The sequence below is a fragment of the Oncorhynchus keta genome, chromosome 16 (assembly GCF_023373465.1).
Source record: "Oncorhynchus keta strain PuntledgeMale-10-30-2019 chromosome 16, Oket_V2, whole genome shotgun sequence".
Classification (NCBI taxonomy): domain Eukaryota; kingdom Metazoa; phylum Chordata; class Actinopteri; order Salmoniformes; family Salmonidae; genus Oncorhynchus; species Oncorhynchus keta.
Genome location: NC_068436.1, coordinates 15,233,124 through 15,250,429, shown reverse-complemented (window position 1 = coordinate 15,250,429; position 17,306 = coordinate 15,233,124). Strand labels below are relative to the sequence as shown.

Sequence of the window (17,306 nt, the reverse complement as noted above, 5' to 3'; positions counted from 1 at the left end):
ACGAGACTCACCGTCGGTACTGATGTACACACACAGATACTGATACTGATGTACACACACACAGCGACAGACACAGATACTGATGTACACACACAGATACAGATACTGATGTACACACACAGATACTGATGTACACACACAGATACTGATGTACACACACAGATACTGATACTGATGCCCACACACAGATACAGATACTGATGTAGACAGACAGATACTGTTTCTGATTAACATACACACACTGACAGATAGATACTGATGTACACACACATATACTGATTTACATACACACACTGACAGATAGATACTGATGTACTCACACAGATGCTGATACTGATGTACACACACAGATACAGATACTGATGTACACACACAGAGAGATACAGATACTGATGTACTCACACAGATACTGATGTACACACACAGACACAGATACTGATGTACACACGCAGATACTGATACTGATGTGCACACACACTGACAGATACAGATACTGATGTACACACACAGATACTGATGTACACACACAGATACTGATACACACACTGACTGATACAGATACTGATGTACACACACAGACACAGATACTGATGTACCCACACAGATACTGATGTACACACACAGATACTGATACTGATGTACACACACAGATACTGATACACACACACACAGACACAGATACTGATGTACACACGCAGATACTGATATTGATGTGCAGACACACTGACAGATACAGATACTGATGTACACACACAGATACTGATGTACACACACAGATACTGATACTGATGTACACACACAGATACTGATACACACACACACAGATACTGATACACACACACAGATACTGATACTGATGTACACACACAGATACTGATACTGATGTACACACACAGATACTGATACTGATACACACACACAGATACTGATACTGATGTACACACACAGATACAGATACTGATGTACACACACAGATACTGATGCTGATGTACACACACAGATACTGATACTGATGTACACACACAGATACTGATACACACACACAGATACTGATACTGATGTAAACACACAGATACTGTTTCTGATTAACATACACACACTGACAGATAGATACTGATGTACACAGATCTGATGTACACACACAGATACTGATACACACACACAGATACTGATACTGATACACACACACACAGATACTGATGTACACACACAGATACTGATACTGATGTACACACATACGCACTGATACTGATGTGCACACACAGACACTGATACTGATGTGCACACACACTGACAGACACAGATACTGATACTCACACACACTGACAGACACAGATACTGATGTACACACACACTGACAGACAGGGTTGGAAGAGTGTGTATGCATGTGTGCATTTTGTTTTTGCATGTTCAGGCGCGCGTGTGCATCTGTGCTGGCCCGCGAGTGTGTGTGTTTATACAAATGCCTGGCATGGCTTCACTAGGGATGTGCCAACTCACCAGCTCAAGTCTGCGTGGCGCAGGGGGTCTGGCAGGGAGTCTGCTGAGAGAAGAAGACTGCGGTCAGGAAGTCTGCTCCCAGAGAACAATACACAGAGCCAGGCAGACAGTAAGACAGACACCCAGGCAGGCATCCACACAACACAGCAGCTCTGTGCTGCAGCCTTCTGTTTGTCCCATTCTGAAACGGACAAATCACTGACTGCTACACGTTTTCATCCAGATTAGCGAGTCGACTGACTGCTGGCACTGGCTGGCATGTGGTTAGATTCTCTCACTCTTTCTCTCTCTCGCCCTCTCTCTCGCTTCATTAGCATGGGGTAACTTTCATGCACACGTTCCTACATTACAGCTAATTCAGATGGTCAGTATTGGAGGGAACGCTCAGTAGTTTTGCATGGTGAATGCTAACGCTAACAGATGGTCTGATACTGGGGCCAGGTTTATGTAGCCTCTGGTCAACAGTGTTGGAGGAAGCACACAAACAAACACACAGAAAGGCAAACAAACCCAGGAAGTGCCTCTTTAAAATCCAAGTGTCCTTATCAGCTGTCAGAGTTCATCCCCCTTGATCCTTATTTCACATGACACTTCCATTCTGCTCAGTAAACTGGTCTCTCCCATAAAAGAGATATTACATCTTACCAGGACTACCTTTATAGAAAATGAAGATAAACAGACATAGATCATGAATTAGAGAGACAACTTTAATAATTATCGACCATCAAATATTCTCAGAATCCATTGCCCTGGTACAATGGCCCGTGTTTCCAGTGTCCTAGAGTAGGAGTGCTAATTTAGGATCCGTTTTGTGGTTTGGATCCTAATGAATAAGACAGGGAGACTCTTTGTGAATACAGGACAATGTGACACCCTGGGCTCTAACTACGCCTCAGCAGAGCTTGTGTTCTTTCCAGTGTGTTGGCGTTGATCGCCTTTGAAACATAATGAGGCGTACAGAAACACCATGCAAATAGATTCCTCCCAGCATGCCTCACTCCCGCCCAACGGGAAGAGAAAGAGGGGGGTATGTGAGTTGAATTCCTGGCTGTGATTCAACGTTGTAGCCTATGCTGTGTTGATGAAATATTCCCACAAGCACTCAGCCCATTTTTTACTTCAATCTAACTAGCCGTCAAAACGATTAAAAAAATATTGTCTCACGCCATATCTAAAACAGTTATTGTTTATGGAAAACACAGCAGAAACTGATACATACAGTGTCATACAGGAAGGAGCAGCTTCCAGTCAATGCTGAGGGTTTGCCTATTTGCTCTCCTTTAAAGCAAGAAAACTTAGTTGCTACATACATTTTTTGGACTTATAAATGAATGATACTGTATATACCCATTGATTCCTGAACAAGAGAACATCTAAATGCCTCATGAGCTTAGTTCAACTGTCATACACCATCAGCACTTAGAATATAAACTTGTTTTACTCCAATGTTAGTAAACAATGTAAATGTAAACAAACACTACGTAGAAAGGATTTTCTCTTACCCTACGAGGTCCAGAACCTGCTGTATTTCTGCTGGAATTCTGTTCTACTTAATAATTAATTGCACCCATCTGGTGTCCCATGTCCAAATCAGTCCCTGATTAGAGAGGAACAATGAAAGAGTCCAGAGTTGAGTTTGAGGGCTGCATAGCCTCAAAACATGGCTAAACTGTAACAACATGGGTATCAGTCCTTGCATCCATAGCTCTGTCTATACACTTTGAGAGTGGTTACATTTCTCCAGGCACATCCCTAAGCTTTTTACAGACACAGGGGCGGGTTGACGGCTTTGTTATTGTTTCAATTAAGGACTGTAGCTTTAAATGTACACTAAGAACTTATTTCACTTAAGGATTCGAGGTTTAAATGTGGCCTAAGACATGCTTACCAGAACGTGGAGAGAGCAGAGTTGTTAAGATTTAGAAAGAAATAAAACTGAATAGGCCCTTTTTTGTAAATTGGATTCAAAAGGCTGTGCAGGAAATGCGGCTGGTGGGCTCTCTGTGATCAGGACATTACTGTGAATAGCCATAATGCTCATAATGCTCTGGTCCATGTTATTTAAAGAACACGCCAACATAACCTTTTTACACTCTCTTTATGAGGCCCTTTAGTCACCCAAGAAACCCTTGTTGGAGCCTCCGTGGCTCTGAGAATAGGTGTGTTCCGGTTTATACTGCAGCTGCAGGGTACAAAAAAATTAAAGTTATGAATGAAAGATATAATAGAGACCGGCACTCTGTTAGAAAAGTCCTCAGTTGTATTGTGTCATGTTTTTTTTCCCAACCCAACAGTCTTTGACAGGCATTTGCATTACAGTATCTCACTGGTTCTCGATACTGTACACAAGGCACAACATGATTTCTCAGATTCTACTGGAGCACTCTATGATCCAGGAGTGTACTTATGTCAGCTCGGAGGGCTCAGCTTGGCCCTTAGGGACAACCTCTGAATATGACACATTGTAACCCGCCTCTGCTGCTTTAAGCCCCCCCAGCCTTGTCGAGGATTTGGAGGGAGTCACGCTTGTCTTAATTGAGTCCACAGTATCTTCAGTAGATGTAGGGCTGATGGAGGTGTCACTCATTAAATGAGGCACAGTCGGAATCCCAGGCAGGAGATTCAATTTTTTTGCGACCCACACGAAATTAGTGATGGTTGGTTACCTAACCTGCTCATTACTTCGTATAATGTAGAGTAACTCTCTTTAAACTACAAAAGAAAAACATGCCTAATCCATCCTCAAGGGTGGTTGAGTTCTACAGTATTTCGTGAGGCGGTCTGAGCTGTGAGTTTCACACTCAAAGGGCCAATGTACCTACAATCATTTACTGCGACATTTGTCGTCTTGATGCCAACAGATGCTTGAGAATGTTCAGAACTATTCATTCCTGGCTACACTCAAGGTGAGTTTTCCAATAATAACAAACGCCATGGTGAATTCGTTTAGCGAAGTCTGATTGAAAAACCCAGCCAACCCTAAAGCTAATGAAGGACTATATTGAGGATTAACTTCAACTTCCACGATTGTCGATCAACTTCCTTGAATGTGTAATTGAGCTAATTTGCCCTTTGTTGAGGGTATCCTTAATGAAACGTTTTACCTCACTGGGCTGGAATAGATGAAATACTGTAGATGGAATGGATAAGTCCTTCTCGCCCTCATGAGCCTTGGCATTCAACTTGTTTGTTTGTGTCTCACTCCGTAATCATCAACCTACAGTTCTCTGTTTTATATTGAAGCAAATACTGATTTTAATTACAGTTAAGTTGACAAATAACACAGAGAAACAACTCTGGTAAATGAGCCAAATTGAACAACATCTACTAAACATAATTAATATTTTACCCTCTGACGACCTGAGGGTGGTGCGGTCTGCCCAACTCATCACCGGGGGCAAACTACCTGCCCTCCAGGACACCTACAGGACCCCATGTCACAGGAAGGACAAAAAGATCATCAAGGCCATCAACCACCCGAGTCATCCCGCTATCATCCTGAAGTCGAGGTCAGTACAGGCGCATCAAATCTGGGACCGAGAGACTGAAAAACAGCTTCTATCTAAAGGCCATCAGACTGTTAAATGGCCATCACTAGCTGGCTTCCACCTGGTTATGCAACCCTGCACCTTAGAGGCTGCTGCCCTATATACAGTGCATAGAATCGCTGGCCACTTTAATAATGTTTAAATAATGTTTACATACTGCTTTACTCATCTCATATCTATATACTGTATTCTACTCTATGGTATTTTAGTCAATGCCACTCTGACATTGCTCAATCTAATATTTATATATTTCTTAATTTCATTATTTTACTTTAGATGTGTGTATTGTTAGATACTACTGCACTGTTGGAACGAGGAAAACAAGCATTTCGGGAACACCTGCAATAACATCTGCTAAGTACGTGTCTGTGACCAATAACATTTTATTCAATTTGATTTGATAACTCGTTTTTTTGTTATAAATGGTTCACGTACAAATGTTGACACACTTCAAGAGGCTTGTTACCGTCGGCAACTGCTCACACAGGGGATTATTTTGAAAACCCCTAAAACACTTTTAGACTCTGGAACAACCTGATTTTGATGGCCTAATGCTTTTCAATAAGTCCCAAGAGGGGGAGAGAGAAGAGGAGAGGAAAGAGCCTTTCACCTGGTTTCACTTTATCACCTAATCTCTTGGGAATCGTATTACAGTCGCTCGAAGACTAAGAGTCGGTTGGGGATAAAAAACCTGCCAGCTTTACCCATTCACGACGGTTGCGGAGTACGTAATTTCACAGCAATGACTCAGGAGGCATTGTCGCCCGTTTCCACCTCATTATTCTACAGGCATTACATATTCCACGTCGCATTTGCAGTCGCAGTGGCAAATGCCCCAATTCCTTATAGCTTTTAACTGCATATACAAGCAGTGTTATTAATCATATTCGGGGAGACGGATAGATAGCGATCTCTTCAGTTCACGCACGCACGCACGCACGCACGCACGCACACACACACACACACACACACACACACACACACACACACACACATAACCCATCCTCAACACTCCACTGATCAAGGTGCTAGCAGGTAATAAAACATTTCTCCTCACTGCTCTTTTCATTTGACAGAAGGCAATGGTGTTGACGAGGGGAGCGCTCTCTCGCTCAATTTTCCCCTGCTTCTTTCTTCCGTATGTTGTGCCTCTCCAGGGAGCTTGGAATACCACACTGTAGGTGTCACACTTGAGAAAACTCATTATTTCTACCACAGGTGGCAATTTTAAGGCAGAGCACGACTGTCTTTGTGACCTAGCGGAGCTCAGGAAAGGCCTATGATTGTGTGCTCCCGACAAAACATCAATGAATGTTTAAATCATTGATCTTCCATGCGTGTAGCGCACGCAGTGTATAAACGAGAGAGGGGGGGGTTGAGGGGTACGTGTTGGAGGAGAAGGCATATGCGTTTTGGGAGGTACACATTGTGGGTGGGTGTGAAAAAAAGGGGGTACCTCTTTTCTTCATCCCCTGCACGATTGGAGAGATATCCACCCACTGGATGAATTGTGGCCTGTGTTCTGTAGTCTAGTATACACACGTCGAACATGCTGTAGTCTTACCTAATGCTTCTCAACGAGAATAGGTCTAATATTATTACTAATTCGTCTCAGCTTCAACAGGTCTACTGGTCTTATTAATGCGTCTCAGCTTCAACAGGTCTACTGATCTAATTAATGCTTCTCAGCTACAACAGGTCTACTGGTCTTATTAATGCTTCTCAGCTACAACAGGTCTACTGGTCTAATTGATGCATCTCAGCTACAACAGGCCTACTGGTCTTATTAATGCTTCTCAGCTACAACAGGCCTACTGGTCTTATTAATGCTTCTCAACTACAACAGGCCTACTGGTCTTATTAATGCTCCTCACCTACAACAGGTCTAATGGTCTTACTAATGCTCCTCAGCTACAACAGGTCTAAGGTCTTACTAATGCTCCTCAGCTACAACAGGTCTAATGGTCTTACTAATGCTCCTCAGCTACAACAGGTCTACTGGTCTTATTAATGCTCCTCACCTACAACAGGTCTAATGGTCTTACTAATGCTCCTCAGCTACAACAGGTCTAAGGTCTTACTAATGCTCCTCAGCTACAACAGGTCTACTGGTCTTATTAATGCTTCTCAGCTACAACAGGTCTACTGGTCTAATTAATGCATCTCAGCTACAACAGGCCTACTGGTCTTATTAATGCTTCTCAGCTACAACAGGCCTACTGGTCTTATTAATGCTTCTCAACTACAACAGGCCTACTGGTCTTATTAATGCTCCTCACCTACAACAGGTCTAATGGTCTTACTAATGCTCCTCAGCTACAACAGGTCTAAGGTCTTACTAATGCTCCTCAGCTACAACAGTTCTAATGGTCTTACTAATGCTCCTCAACTACAACAGGTCTAATAATGTAGTCTTACTAATGATCCTCAACTACAACAGGTCTAATGGTCTTACTAATGCTCCTCAGCTACAACAGGTCTAATGGTCTTACTAATGCTTCTCAATAACAACAGGTCTAATGGTCTTACTAATGCTTCTCAGCTACAACAGGTCTAATAGTCTTACTAATGCTCCTCAACTACAACAGGTCTAATACTGTAGTCTTACTAATGCTCCTCAGCTACAACAGGTCTAATACTGTAGTCTTACTAATGCTCCTCAGCTACAACAGGTTTAATACTGTAGTCTTATTAATGCTCCTCAGCTACAACAGGTTTAATAATGTAGTCGTATTAATGCTCCTCAGCTACAACAGGTCTATTGGTTTACTAATGCTTCTCAGCTACAGCAGGTCTAATGGTCTTACTAATTTTTCTCAGCTACAACAGGTCTAATGGTCTTACTAATGCTCCTCAACTACAACAGGTCTAATGGTGTAATGCTCTTCAGCTACAACAGGTCTAATGGTCTTACTAATGCTTTTCAGCTACAACAGGTCTATTGGTCATACTAATGCTTTTCAGCTACAGCAGGTCTAATGGTCATACTAATGCTTTTCAGCTACAACAGGTCTAATGGTCTTACTAATGCTTTTCAGCTACATCAGGTCTAATGGTCTTACTAATGCTCCTCAGCTACAACAGGTCTAATGGTCTTACTAATGCTTTTCAGCTACAACAGGTCTATTGGTCATACTAATGCTTTTCAGCTACAGCAGGTCTAATGGTCATACTAATGCTTTTCAGCTACAACAGGTCTAATGGTCTTACTAATGCTTTTCAGCTACATCAGGTCTAATGGTCTTACTAATGCTCCTCAGCTACAACAGGTCTCATGGTCTTAATAATGCTTCTCAGCTACATCAGGTCTAATGATCTTACTAATGCTCCTCAGCTACAACAGGTCTAATGGTCTTACTAATGCTTTTCAGCTACATCAGGTCTAATGGTCTTACTAATGCTCCTCAGCTACAACAGGTCTCATGGTCTTAATAATGCTTCTCAGCTACATCAGGTCTAATGATCTTACTAATGCTCCTCAGCTACAACAGGTCTCATGGTCTTAATAATGCTTCTCAGCTACATCAGGTCTAATGATCTTACTAATGCTCCTCAGCTACAACAGGTCTCATGGTCTTAATAATGCTTCTCAGCTACATCAGGTCTAATGATCTTACTAATGCTCCTCAGCTACAACAGGTCTCATGGTCTTAATAATGCTTCTCAGCTACATCAGGTCTAATGATCTTACTAATGCTCCTCAGCTACAACAGGTCTCATGGTCTTAATAATGCTCCTCAGCTACAACAGGTCTCATGGTCTTAATAATGCTTCTCAGCTACAACAGGTCTAATGATCTTACTAATGCTCCTCAGCTACAACAGGTCTCATGGTCTTAATAATGCCCCTCAGCTACAACAGGTCTCATGGTCTTAATAATGCTTCTCAGCTACAACAGGTCTCATGGTCTTAATAATGCTTCTCAGCTACATCAGGTCTCATGGTCTTAATAATGCTTCTCAGCTACATCAGGTCTCATGGTCTTAATAATGCTTCTCAGCTACAACAGGTCTCATGGTCTTAATAATGCTTCTCAGCTACATCAGGTCTCATGGTCTTAATAATGCTTCTCAGCTACATCAGGTCTCATGGTCTTAATAATGCTTCTCAGCTACATCAGGTCTCATGGTCTTAATAATGCTTCTCAGCTACATCAGGTCTCATGGTCTTAATAATGCTTCTCAGCTACAACAGGTCTCATGGTCTTAATAATGCTTCTCAGCTACATCAGGTCTCATGGTCTTAATAATGCTTCTCAGCTACATCAGGTCTCATGGTCTTAATAATGCTTCTCAGCTACAACAGGTCTCATGGTCTTAATAATGCTTCTCAGCTACATCAGGTCTCATGGTCTTAATAATGCTTCTCAGCTACATCAGGTCTCATGGTCTTAATAATGCTTCTCAGCTACAACAGGTCTCATGGTCTTAATAATGCTTCTCAGCTACATCAGGTCTAATGATCTTACTAATGCTCCTCAGCTACAACAGGTATCATGGTCTTAATAATGCCCCTCAGCTACAACAGGTCTCATGGTCTTAATAATGCTTCTCAGCTACATCAGGTCTAATGATCTTACTAATGCTCCTCAGCTACAACAGGTCTCATGGTCTTAATAATGCCCCTCAGCTACAACAGGTCTCATGGTCTTAATAATGCTTCTCAGCTACATCAGGTCGAATGATCTTACTAATGCTCCTCAGCTACAACAGGTCTCATGGTCTTAATAATGCTTCTCAGCTACATCAGGTCTAATGATCTTACTAATGCCCCTCAGCCATAACAGGTCTAATATATTACTAATGCTCTTCAGCTTCAACAGGTCTAATATATTACTAATGCTCTTCAGCTACAACAGGTCTAATATATTACTAATGCTCTTCAGCTTCAACAGGTCTAATATATTAATAATAATAATAATAATATATGCCATTTAGCAGACGCTTTTATCCAAAGCCATGTGTGCATACATTCTACATATGGGTGGTCCCGGAATTGAACCCACTACCCTGGCGTTACAAGCGCCATGCTCTACCAACTGAGCTACAGAAGTCGTGTTGTGCAACGTTGCATAGATCCAGTACGTCGTGTTGGGAGCTTCACACAGGACAGAGTGAAGGGTCGTATAGATCCAGTACGTCGTGTTGGGAGCTTCACACAGGACAGAGTGAAGGGTCGTATAGATCCAGTACGTCGTGTTGGGAGCTTCACACAGGACAGAGTGAAGGGTCGTATAGATCCAGTACGTCGTGTTGGGAGCTTCACACAGGACAGAGTGAAGGGTCGTATAGATCCAGTACGTCGTGTTGGGAGCTTCACACAGGACAGAGTGAAGGGTCGTATAGATCCAGTACGTCGTGTTGGGAGCTTCACACAGGACAGAGTGAAGGGTCGTATAGATCCAGTACGTCGTGTTGGGAGCTTCACACAGGACAGAGTGAAGGGTCGCATAGATCCAGTACGTCGTGTTGGGAGCTTCACACAGGACAGAGTGAAGGGTCGTATAGATCCAGTACGTCGTGTTGGGAGCTTCACACAGGACAGAGTGAAGGGTCGCATAGATCCAGTACGTCGTGTTGGGAGCTTCACACAGGACAGAGTGAAGGGTCGCATAGATCCAGTACGTCGTGTTGGGAGCTTCACACAGGACAGAGTGAAGGGTCGTATAGATCCAGTACGTCGTGTTGGGAGCTTCACACAGGACAGAGTGAAGGGTCGCATAGATCCAGTACGTCGTGTTGGGAGCTTCACACAGGACAGAGTGAAGGGTCGCATAGATCCAGTACGTCGTGTTGGGAGCTTCACACAGGACAGAGTGAAGGGTCGTATAGATCCAGTACGTCGTGTTGGGAGCTTCACACAGGACAGAGTGAAGGGTCGCATAGATCCAGTACGTCGTGTTGGGAGCTTCACACAGGACAGAGTGAAGGGTCGCATAGATCCAGTACGTCGTGTTGGGAGCTTCACACAGGACAGAGTGAAGGGTCGTATAGATCCAGTACGTCGTGTTGGGAGCTTCACACAGGACAGAGTGAAGGGTCGCATAGATCCAGTACGTCGTGTTGGGAGCTTCACACAGGACAGAGTGAAGGGTCGTATAGATCCAGTACGTCGTGTTGGGAGCTTCACACAGGACAGAGTGAAGGGTCGTATAGATCCAGTACGTCGTGTTGGGAGCTTCACACAGGACAGAGTGAAGGGTCGTATAGATCCAGTACGTCGTGTTGGGAGCTTCACACAGGACAGAGTGAAGGGTCGTATAGATCCAGTACGTCGTGTTGGGAGCTTCACACAGGACAGAGTGAAGGGTCGCATAGATCCAGTACGTCGTGTTGGGAGCTTCACACAGGACAGAGTGAAGGGTCGTATAGATCCAGTACGTCGTGTTGGGAGCTTCACACAGGACAGAGTGAAGGGTCGCATAGATCCAGTACGTCGTGTTGGGAGCTTCACACAGGACAGAGAATTACTATTACTATTACTAGAATATTACTAATGCTCCTCAACTACAACAGGTCTAATATATTACTAATGCTCCTCAACTACAACAGGTCTAATATATTACTAATGCTCCTCAACTACAACAGGTCTAATATATTACTAATGCTCCTCAACTACATCAGGTCTAATATATTACTAATGCTCTTCAGCTACAACAGGTCTAATATATTACGAATGCTTCTCAGCCACAACAGGTGCAGATGGAAGGTCTCTGAGTTTACCTCTCCACCCCAAATGCAAGAACCAGTATAAGAGGTCATATGAAGACACAGCTCCCAGCAACCAGAGGAGAGACAGAGAGTGTGGGAGAGAAAAATACGAAAAAAGTGATGACTCATTGCCAGTGAGGATGCAGACACAGACCGATGCTGCAAGTCTGATCTCTCTCTCTCTCTCTCTCTCTCTCTCTTTTCTCATCCACTATATCTGTCACAGTCTCTCTCTTCCTCTGCATGTTTATGCTGTTACATAGTTAGGATGCAAATTATGACATTATTAGTGCTGTCTATTCATGTTCTTTAGTCTTGCCAATTCTGGAAATTAAGTTATCTCCGGGAAGGGAAGCGGGATACGTAGCTACACTATGTCCCAAAACTATTTAATTAGCCGTTTTTGACCTGCCTCAAAACTAGTGTAGAAAATACACCGTTTGGTTATACAGTAGACAGTGTTTGTTATATAAGCAATATTCCCTGAGTTGAGGGAGTCATCAGGCCTGAGTTCAAAGCAGTCACTGCTATGGCATTATGGGCAATAACATCACCATTCCACATTCAGCCACTAGAACCCCTAGGACTGGTGGTCGTGCTGAAGAACGTTCCCAACAATGGGCTTTAATACATTCAAGTCTATTTTTGGAACACGCATGCCCCCTTAAATGCCCACTGAAGCCCATGAAATTCCTCTATTAAATGTCTCCAGGTACTCTTTACAGGATAGGAAGCGTGTGTGTGTGTGTGTGGGGGGTTTACATGCGTGACTGTAAGACAGAGAAAGTAGCACTATCCCTCCAACAAACACAAACGTATGTATTCCTCGTATTCCCATTGAGAGATAAAAAGCAGCCACTTGAATGTCTCATTCCATCCCTCTCAAATCATCCCTCCCTTCCCTCCATGGGCCATCCAACCCCGTGATGAACTCTGACTGATAAAATATTTAAGATGCACCATGATTAAAGTGCAGCTTCACCTTGACAGAGAAATCCATTGACGGAGACAGAATCAATCCCATTGATTCCAATGATAGTGGCTGAAAAGGACAGATAGCTATGTGTGAGGAAGGGAAGGAGCGAATGACTGAGGGAGGATGGAGAGGGAGGATGGAGAGAGCGGAGAAGGGAGGAATTGAAGGAGGGAAGGACTGAGGGTGGGGGGAGAGGGAGAAGGGAGAGAGCGGAGAAGGGAGGAATGGAAGGAGGGAACGACTGAGGGTGGGGGGAGAGGGAGAAGGGAGAGAGCGGAGAAGGGAGGAATGGAAGGAGGGAACGACTGAGGGTGGGGGGAGAGGGAGAAGGGAGAGAGAGGAGAAGGGAGGAATGGAAGGAGGGAAGGACTGAGGGTGGGGGGAGAGGGAGAAGGGAGAGAGCGGAGCAGGGAGGAATGGAAGAAGGGAACGACTGAGGGAGGGTGGAGAGGGAGGATGGAGAGAGCGGAGCAGGGAGGAATGGAAGGAGGGAACGACTGAGGGTGGGGGGAGAGGGAGAAGGGAGAGAGCGGAGCAGGGAGGAATGGAAGAAGGGAACGACTGAGGGTGGGGGGAGAGGGAGGAGGGAGAGAGCGGAGCAGGGAGGAATGGAAGAAGGGAACGACTGAGGGTGGGGGGAGAGGGAGGATGGAGAGAGCGGAGAAGGGAGGAATGGAAGGAGGGAGCGACTGAGGGTGGGGGGAGAGGGAGAAGGGAGAGAGCGGAGAAGGGAGGAATGGAAGGAGGGAGCGAGAGGCAGAAGATGGGAGAGGAAGAGGGGGAGGAAGGGGAAGTAAAGGAAAAAGGGGGAAGTTTTGGCTCCTGTGGCTGGATGAAAAATGCATGTGACAACAGTCAACAACACAATTATTTCCATGGCTCAGAGTAGGAACCAAAGCACTGATAAACATTGAGCCCCTCCCGCCCGGCCCAATAACAACCCACATACAGTTCAGTAGATATGGAAAGAAGAGAGAGAACGAGGAAGGGAGTGGGGTAAGAGGAGAGGGAGGATTAAAACAATTGGATGAGTTTGGGTGTTCCAGTAAGCATCAATTTGTTGCCTTCATTAGCCTACTTTATTGTGAAAAATGAATCTGTAACTCTGCCAAGCCTACAAGCAAGAAACTGACGATACAAAAACGCAACAAATACATTGATCATCTCAGCAAGGTTCTACCCGTGGTCGTGGAGGGGGGTGAGGTGCAACTGAAATATAGCTGAGATGTCGTTGAAATAAACATCTGCATTTTGAATGTGTTTTTTATCGTTATTTTATTAATGAAAGCAGAAAGATGTTGTTGAACAGATACTGTGTAAAAGTTTAGAGTACTTGAGCATCGAATACATTGCAAGTAGGGGGGATTTTCACACCTACAGTAGCCGGGCTGTAAAACGAATTGTTGGATAACAGATCGGCTCTCGGGAACGCATTAAAACGCGCTACTGTGTGTGTCGATATTGTCTGTCGATTCTCTCTCTCTGTGTATGAGTATGTCTGACTATATTAGAGAAGAAAGCACATTGAAATATGTTTTAATCCAGTGCTGTCGGAGTGTAACGATAAAAGTCAGGTCCGCTCAGCTGTCTCGAGGGTTTGACTGCTAGCCTTTAATTAGCCCTGAGAGAAGCACCAGAGATGCCTGTCATGTTGCAATCTAACCCTTTACTTAGCCCTGAGAGAAGGACCAGAGATACCTGTCATGTTGCAATCTAACCCTAACCCTTTAATTAGCCCTGAGAGAAGCCTCAGAGTTACCTATCATGTTGCAATCTCTTCGAGAACACCTCTATACCTCATGAGAAGCCTCAGAGTTACCTATCATGTTGCAATCTCTTCGAGAACACCTCTATACCTCATGAGAAGCCTCAGAGTTACCTATCATGTTGCAATCTCTTCGAGAACACCTCTATACCTCATGAGAAGCCTCAGAGTTACCTATCATGTTGCAATCTCTTCGAGAACACCTCTATACCTCATGAGAAGCCTCAGAGTTACCTATCATGTTGCAATTTCTTCGAGAACACCTCTATACCTCATGAGAAGCCCATTCACTCATTGCGGTGTGTATGTATCTCTCACCCACTACACTAAAGCCTACCTCATCTCACACACTAAACAAAGTGCGCCCCAGTGGAAATCGAATTAACATAATCAAAAACATCCCAGTCTTTTTTTGTTGCATGGGCTGCGTCTCATTCCACCCTATCTGCCAATATCGCCCTTCCGCATCTGTGGTGAAAGGTGGCAGAGCTAGAGTGGAGTTTGTCAGACTATGAGTGAAACGGTCGTCTCACAAAAACATCTTTAGCGTCCAAACTTTTTGATGAGACTCCCACGAAACAAAACATACTTAGGTAGCCTGTTTTCACCGTTGAGTTGTGGGTGATTATTTTCTGTTCTGTGTTTTGTGTATTCACTGTACAGGACTGTTTCGTTTTCGTTCGTTGTCGCTTTATTGTTTTGTTTCAGTGTTCGATTGTTCTATTAAATCAATATGGACATTTACCACGCTGCGCATTGGTCCTCCTCCTCTTCCACCACCAACAACGGCCGTCACAATGTTAAGATTCCTAGCAGGCAGATTAGCTAACCTTTTACTAGCAGGGCTGAAACGTCCGCGGTTGTTTAATTGCTTTGTTAGAAGAAAATAAATTAAATATCTTTAAAAGGGCAAGACTTGATATTTCCAATTATGAAGCACTTCTAATCAGCTGTGGGAGATAGAACAGCTATGACACTGGCCCGGAGGTGGGTGTGGCCCTTTATGGAGCTGTGTCCTGCCAATGCATCTTAATCAGAGCACACTATCATACACACACATTCCCATAGACACAAGGATGCAGAAGCGCACATGACGCACGCACGCACGCACGCACGCACGCACGCACGCACGCACGCACGCACGCACGCACGCACGCACGCACGCACGCACGCACGCACGCACGCACGCACGCACGCACGCACGCACGCACGCACGCACGCACGCACGCACGCACGCACGCACGCACGCACGCACGCACGCACGCACGCACGCACGCACGCACGCACGCACGCACGCACGCACGCACGCACGCACGCACGCACGCACGCACGCACGCACGCACGCACGCACGCACGCACGCACGCACACACACACACACACACACACACACACACACACACACACACACACACACACACACACACACACACACACACACACAGTCTTGTATAACTAACCTTTTGGGGACACACAATTCTGTCACACCCTGATCTGTTTCACCTGTCTTTGTGCTTGTCTCCGCGCCCCTCCAGGTGTCGCCCATCTTCCCCATTATCCCCAGTGTATTTATACTTGTGTTCTCTGTTTGTCTGTTGACAGTTCGTTTTGTTCGTCAAGCCCACCAGAGGTGTTCCCCTTGCTCCTGTCTGTTTCTAGTTCCTGTTTTCTAGTTTTCCCGGTTTTGACCATGTGCCTGCCTGCCATTTCTGTATGTTGTCACACCACCCTGGATCTCTGCCTGCCCTGACCCGAGATTGCCTGTCGCTCTGTACCTTTTGTACTCTGATCTGGATTACTGACCTCTGCCTGCCCTTGACCTGTTGTTTTTGCCTGCCCCCTGTTCTAGTAATAAACTTTTGTTACTTCGACATTGTATGCATGTGGGTCTTCCCTGAAACGTGATAAATTCAGTCCCATTCAAAATCCTATTCTCCCTAAACCCTAACCCTAACCTGAAAACCTAACCTTAACACTAAACCTAGCTCCTAACTTGACCCTAAACCTAATAGCATTTGACCTTGTGGGGACCAACAACATGTTCCCAGTTGGTCAAATTTCTGTTAATTTACTATTCTTGTTGGGACTTCTGGTCCCCAGTATAGTTAAACACATCCACCAGGGGTAGTTCTATTCTGCCATGATTTCTTCCTCAAAGTCCTGAACCAGACAACATTGTATCTATCGCTGTCAAGGTGCTCCAGCAGTGATATTACATCATACCAAAATATTCACATGTTCTTATAAAGAAACACCTCCTCTCATCATCTCAAGCCTTCAAGGGTGGATAGCTTCCCACAGTGTGACAAATGGACACACACACACACACACACACACACACACACACACACACACACACACACACACACACACACACACACACACACACACACACACACACACACACACACACACACACACACACACACACACACACACACAGAATGTGGGTAGGGCATGGCAAATCTGTATGCAATCCAAGTCAAACCACCCTCGTGATCAATAACAAATTATTCTCTTCCCAGCCCTGCCCCTTATGCTCCTCATTGACTTTATACACATGTGCGCCAACTCTGCTCTTCTTGACTGAATCTCCCTCCATAAGCTAGCAGCATCGGGACACTCTGGTCCCCAGTGTAGAGCTCTTGATCTTGGACAGGGTCTCTCCTGACTGCCATGGTGTTATGAGATTGTGTTTAGAGGTAGGTGAAGGAGTCAAGCGCAGGAGAGCAGAGATGTCCGAGTAGCGTTTATTTTTAATAGGCAAGTCCACAAACATATAGGTCATGTACAAATGCCAAAATAAACG

At 44.6% G+C, this 17,306-nt stretch overlaps 1 protein-coding gene across 1 annotated transcript in view; it reads right to left on the bottom strand.

The window, feature by feature from the left end:
• Positions 1 to 1,540, bottom strand: part of LOC118378614 (type II inositol 3,4-bisphosphate 4-phosphatase-like) — a 263,199-nt gene extending 261,659 nt beyond the window's left edge. The window contains exon 1 of the mRNA XM_052464784.1: positions 1,501 to 1,540. The gene's annotated coding sequence lies outside the window, so the exon portion shown is untranslated. The remainder of the gene's footprint in view (positions 1 to 1,500) is intronic.
• Positions 1,541 to 17,306: the final 15,766 nt, after the last annotated feature.